Raw genomic sequence first — 7,002 nt, forward strand, 5'->3', positions numbered from 1 at the left:
GGTTGCTGAGTTGCTAAGCAAACAATTCTACATTGAAGGCAATTTCTGATTTGTTTTAATGTTAACTGTAAGACATGGAACACTGCAGAACCTTTTGTTGTTGGAACAGGGACATGGATGTGAAGAGTTTGATGGAATGTGTTGTATGAGTCTCTCTGATTATGCTAATTCGATGCACGCACAGCTGAGAACCCTGGCTCAGCTTACCCAGCAATAGTAAATGACCAATATCCTAAGAATAACTAGATGGTTGTCTTCACCGGGCATTACAGGTTGAGTCAAACACTGTTGTTTGAAGCATTGCACTTATGTATCATTGATTAGGTTAATCATCGTAGCTATTAGACTTGTTTATAGTTGTGTGATAAAACAGGTGAACAGAACAACCCATAATGCCTTGCTTGCACAAAGAAAAAGGGGGGAATTGTTGCAGAATGACTTTAAGAGCAGAACCATAGAGTTCTGGAGGACTGTGCAAGCAAGGCAGGGGGTGGCCCCCACAGGTGGACAGAGACCGGACCTGGGAGGAGAATGTGGAGGAAGCTGTGGGGGCTAACCAATACTGTTATGCCAAGAAGGAGTGGCTGAGTACTACCACTCCTATATATGTGTGAACTGCGTCACAAATAAATTAGAAGTTGCTTATCACCCATATTGGGTTGGCCTGTCTGCTTCTCCTCGCCGCTTACACGTGACCATCGGCCCCACTGTCCCAGCATCAGAGCAGCCACGTGACTATGTGCTCCCCTGGTTGACGGGTAAAATCTTTTCATAGCTTGGTTGAGGTCCAAGGTTGAGAAGTTACCTCTTCTTCTTCTTCTTCATCATGTGATGATGACTCCTGATCAGATGCTAGGCCGGGTGGTGAATACATTGCTTCTTCATCTTGCTTCACCCTTCTTGCCTCTTTTTTGCTTTTTCTCTTGGGTACAGGGGCAACCAATATTGGTATGAATTGGTCCCCTGGTTTGGCTGCAGTGATTATCACTGTGGTTTGAGTAGCGACTGTACTTGTTGCTGGGGGTGGTATAGCTGCTGTGCTTGGAGCTGGGGTAACCGTGCTGTCTGCTGCAGTCGAAGTTTGAGCAGCTGCTGTACTTGCCACAGGGGTAGCTGTGCTGTTCATTGCAGCCAAAGTTTGAGTAGAGACTGTACTTGTGGCTGGGGGTGGTGAAGCTGCTGTGCTTAGAGCTGGAGTAGCTGCACTGACTGTTGCTTTGCCCTCAGATCCGCCGACATTCTTTTCTTTTTGAAGGGGCTGGATAGTGTTGAACAAGGCCCTGTAAGCATAGGCCAAGCCCCAGCACGCTGCCATGATTTGTCTGTCTCTGGTATGGTCAGAATGACCACACACCTCATTTAAGTGTTTTACTAATTCTTCTGGATTTTGCAGCTGTTCAGTGGTGAAATTCCAAAGTACTGGAGGGGCCCGCTGACCTAGATACTTGCCCATACTATCCCACACACCCTGCCACTCATGACTGTCCAGCCTCGGGAAAATCTCTTGGTCCTCCTACATCGTCGTTTGACCCCAGACAAGACCCAAACCTGACTCTGCTTAACTCTTGAAATCAGTCGTGGGCAAAACACACTGTGTATGGGTGCCAGCATGATGATCCCCATCACGATCAGCAAACAAGTCTCAACAGCATTAAAAGGCCATTCAAAAACTTCAAAACTCTCAAATGTAAATGGTCTGGGGGGAGGACTGGGAGGGTAAAAGAATGTCTTCTTCACAGGTTGACCACCCGAGAAGGGGAAAAAAAGATGTGTAATTGCTAAGCACTTCTATTATATACCTCCCAAAGTATAAAGGTAGTGACCACACTGGGAACATAAGCCAGATCAGTTTCATGATCAAGTCATTACCATAAAGTACAATGAGACAAAAACCTTAGCCCAAGCCCCACACTTGAAAAACACTAACACAGCAAATACTGGATGGAAGTAAGATACAATATACTGAAACTGTGAGATCAAGAGGAACAAACTTGAGTGCCAATAAATCATCATTGTGACGAGTGACTATTAATCCGGACAGATCTGTCGTTATCTCAACCCCTCGTGCCCCACGTTGGGTGCCAAAACAACTGTCATGGTTTAAACCCTAGCCAGACAGCTTGTTCACTCACTCCCAGTGAGTGGTGCTGGGCTGGAAGCAATCGAGGTTCCCCCCCCCCGGGCTCTCCCCTTCCCCGCTCCCAGAGGAATGGGGAGGAGGATCGAAAGAGTGCAACTCCCATGGGTTGAGACAAGAGCAGTCCAGCAACCAGTGTACAACACAAGTCACCACTGCTACCACCAACGACAACAATGATAAGAGAAAATAACAAGGGAAGAGAATGCAATACCACCGGCCAAGAAACGAGTCCGACCCAGAAGCTTTTGTCCTTCCGGGTAACTCCCAGTTACCCCCCACCCTGGGCAGGACGTGCTGTGGTATGGAATACCTCTTTGGCTAGCCTGGGTCAGGTACAATGTCTCTGCTTCCTCCTGCTTCCCCTCCTCCCTGGCAGAGCATGAGCCTCACAAAGTCCTTGGTCAGGGTAAACATCACTTAGCAACAACCGAAAACATCGGTATCACCAACACTGTTCCTAGGCTGGAAGTCAAAACACAACACTGCACCAGCTACCACGAAGGAGAAAATGACTGCTACTGCTGAACCCAGGACACTGGGCCTTCTAAAAGCAAGGGAGAATCAAAAGACTCAAATGCCTACAAACTGATTGGTGCTCCACAATATCCATGTGTTTCAATGGTATCATGAATGTAAAAAAATTCCCTTAACTGACTGAATTTCTCCAATTGTACATGCATTTGGTACATAGATTTTTCCCTCAGTTTCTAGACTAAGGTCTTCTGACCAGAAACTTACTACAGAGTAACAGTATCTGTATTTTAATATTAGTCACTCTCATACCTGGAAGAATATATTTATTGAGATACAAAACACTTATCTGGTGTATAGACCCATTTTACAGCCTGGACTTTCAGAGCATGGAGATGATATGAATGCTTGAATATGTCTTCAAGACGCTGGTGGTAAGGAGTTATACCAGAAGAAGACGTTCTTGAGGATTACCCTAACTTCCCCTGGTGAGCTCTAGAGGGCACACAGTACTGAGCTTCTGCAGAAAGCATTTTTTTCAAAACTGCTTTTGGTTTTGTGATGTTCACAGGTACATTTCTGCATCATTAATACCATTACACCTTTGTGCTGTTGCCAACATTTTCTAAACTTAGATGGTTTGGATTTTAATAATTAAATTATGCAAATAGGTAATCTTTAAAAACAATCAGAAAAATTAAATCCATTCAAATTTGGAAGTTAATTTGCTTTGTAAAATCAATCCTCAGAGAATGTTAAAAGCATTTTCATGTGATAATAGGGGACAAAGTATTCGCTTTCTACATGCAAAAGCTCTCTAAAGTATATGAAGGTAGATGCACAATTCATCCTACTTACATAGCATGCTATGATTAATGTAGAAGCCAATAAAACATTAGAATATTATCTCCTTTTCGTAAACTTTGAGTTGGTTGCTAAATTTCATTTTTGGGAAAATCAAGACATTTCACAGGGAAGCAGAACCTACAGCTGTAATGAAGAAAGATGGTCTCTCAGCATAACTTTTAGCAGCTTGCTCATAATTTCCATGTCATATCTGAAAAGTAGTAGCCAATATCCTTCTAGTCACATCCTCCAAGAATTTTCTTATTATTCTCTTTCATCATCAAAGAGAACAGGGCAGTTTTCACTGCTAGAGACTAACTGCACCACATCAAAGATATTTTCATTTCTCCCATGTTTTCACTTAGCTGCCTTTAAAATTGTTTTCACTTTTTATTCTCTGGTACATCTTTTCACCATTTTCACCGATAGGCTCTATCGGCTTTTTGTAATTAATTATCAATGGCTGCATAGTTTTTACAGAAAGTCAGTGTTTCAGCTGGGACCTGTAAGAATAATTGTGCCTAGCACATGCTTTGTATGTGAATGGGACTTAAATTCCTACATAGGTCAATGCCACCCAGCTAAATAAACCATGCTGTCCACAGAGGGTTAGGCAGTGAAGTGCTGATTGTACATGCAGAGGGAATTTTATTAAATAAGGCATGTGACTGATTCAAAAAACTATATTTGGTCCAAAACTAAAGCCAGAATGTGATGGCACCAGAAAGAAAGTGTGAGGTGTGGTCACCAGCAGATTATGGTAACGTCAAGGGCATCCTTGCAGTCCATCTTTTTCACTCAGGAGAAGCAGCAGAAGACAGAACAACTCCCACTAATACATGCTTTTATATGTTTCATGTTTATCAAATAGCCAGGAACTAAAAAGCCCCATGAAGAGTCCCAGGTCTGCAGCTGGTACGATTTGTGAGACCTTGGCTCTCCCTGGTTTTCATTGGGAACTGGTATTATTAGTTACTAACAGCAGTTATGTGACAACAATGGAGGTACTGACAACTTGTCCCAAGGCATTTATTGCAAAATATTAATACTGAAGACATACAATCCTATTTGAAATAGTTTCAACATTGGTGTGCTGGGGTCATTCTTCTGTGTTTGGTGAAAGCACAAATACACACCATAAACAATTGTGAAAAAAAAAAAAAAGAGAAGTTTTAAACCAAGATTTACAACCAGATGCCAATACCACAGAGTCATGTTTTGACAGGAAATTAATTCGAGAGTCTAGGGGTTAAACACATGTTTCAGCTCTGAGAGTGGATATTTGTGACATCAGATTCTTGCCTGGTTAAGCCTAAGGAGCAGATCCACAAAAAGAAATTAGTTTCTGCATTTGAATTATGGAGGATGAGCTTGTTTGGATAGATTTAAAAACATGGCAAATTTCAAGGCAAACCGTTTCAGGTAGTATCCCCCCTTATTTATAACAATTCATTCCACTGCAGAAATGAAGCCTTTAGAATATGGGAGAGAATGAGACCTGGATTACATAATATTTAATCTAATTTGTACTAGAAAGAGTTAAATTAAGAATAAAATTAGGCATATAAGTCTTAAAAATAACAGTTTATCTGTAGAACAAGTCTATTCTTTTATGTTCCATATTATTTTACAGGATTTTTTACTCTCTTTTAATCCACTTTTGTAGAACTCCTAGATTTTCTTCAAGTAAACATTAGGATTTTTATATTATTATCTTATCCAGTTAAGACTAAACAGCAAAGAATTTCCAGTCCAACAAGCAATGTGAAGAACAAAATTTTGCCAAGAAAACAAAATACTTTTGTTAGAGGAAAAAAAACTTGCATCTTACAAACTTGCTCTTACAAGTTTAGTAGATTCTGAGCTGATAGAGAATAGTTGCAGTGTGGTGCTTCTCCCCAAGGGTCAGTGGTGCTATTACAATACTCAACACCCAGCAAGCATATCTCCACTCAGAGTTCAGGCTTAGGAATTTGAGCCCTATCTCTTGAAATTGAGCTCCATTCATTCTACATCCCACCTCACATGTACCACTATAAAAAACACTTTATTGGGCAAAAAGTGTAACGTATTGGTACAAACAGAAAAGAACACCTGCCTTTTGCCATTAGGAAGAAGTACTTTAAAAGCAAGCTTTTTAAAAAATGACAATATATCTTTTCAAGTTATTTCCAACTTAATTTTTCACTTAAGTTTCACAAAACAAAAAAATTCATCCAGTATTTCAAAGGGAGAGGGAGCTGGAAAGCCATCCACTAGCAGCAGCAGCCACCTAGCAAAAGAACTGCATTGCCCTTGGAGCGAGATGTCCCAGATTTTGCAAAAAAAGTGCTGGTACTGTTGCTTGGGAGGTGCAAGATTAGAAATAATCTTACTCCATTCCCAAGAGGAGAGCTCCATAAGGCAAGGTGTATGATAGGGGTTAAATCATGTACGTACTGCAACTATAGCAGAGAAACCAGTTAAACTTTTGCTCGAATCTGATGTGGCCAAAACATCTGCCTATCACCTCATAAACGTCCCTACACTTCTGTTCCCTTTACAACAAAGGAATGAAGGTACATTTAAGGCACATTTAATAGCTAGCAGGTGTTTGGCTGTCAAATGCCACATCTGGAGAAGCTGTGTGCTGTTAATGTGAACACAAACAATTTAACAGTTTTGCTTAATTTCAGGAATTACACAAATCACAACAACAGAAGAGGTGAGTGTTTTAATGGAAACACATCTGGTTTCTTTGAAAATAAGCAAAAATAAAAATTGGGGGGGGGGGAGAGGGGGAGCGGGGGAGGGCAGTGGTTAAGTGAAGCCGCACCTATAATCCATCCCATCTGAGAAGTAAAGCTAACTGATACACAGGCACTTAGTGTCTCCCAGCCTTTGACTATTTCTCTCAACAAATATGCAACATGTAAAAAGACAACAACTAACTGGTTCACGTTAAATGCCACATTCCTTATCACATGGTGCTGTTTCCCTCTGAGCTGGGAGGTTCCTATTCTCTGGGACAGGGTTTCAATGTTGCCACATCACTCCTGTACCCTATACAGACTGTACATCAGGAATGTATCATTCCCCTTCATTGGGATCTTCTGCTTAATTATACTACCAAGACCATAATCAAATTTCTTCCTGATGGACTGCTGTTAGGCTGAGTTCCAACCTCAGGAAAGCCAATTAAATTTTTTTTTACCAACTTTCTCAGGCTTTACATGAGCCATGAGCAAGTTACAGATGTCTGTCTCTCTAAAGAAGAAGTAAATGGAGCACTGTCACCCAGACTCATCACCCAGGACTCACATAGTTGCGTGTGGATCACTAACAGAAAGGGAAGTGTTGTCATGAAAATCAGTCAAATGGAAAGCTCAGACAAGCAGAGCAAGCAGGTGCTTTCTGAGCAGATGAATTCTCCCACTGAAATTCATACATGCAGGAAGTTGGTGGGAGACGGCAGGAAAGCACTGAAAGATCTGAAAACTAAGAGTTTTAAAAACAAGAATAGTGACAAATCTGGGTTTGGCTGGTTTTTTTTTTTTTTGGTGTGT

This window comes from Pezoporus occidentalis, unplaced genomic scaffold (genome assembly GCF_034315485.1).
Source record: "Pezoporus occidentalis ecotype Australia unplaced genomic scaffold, CSIRO_AGI_Poc_V1 ctg514, whole genome shotgun sequence".
Classification (NCBI taxonomy): Eukaryota; Metazoa; Chordata; class Aves; order Psittaciformes; family Psittacidae; genus Pezoporus; species Pezoporus occidentalis.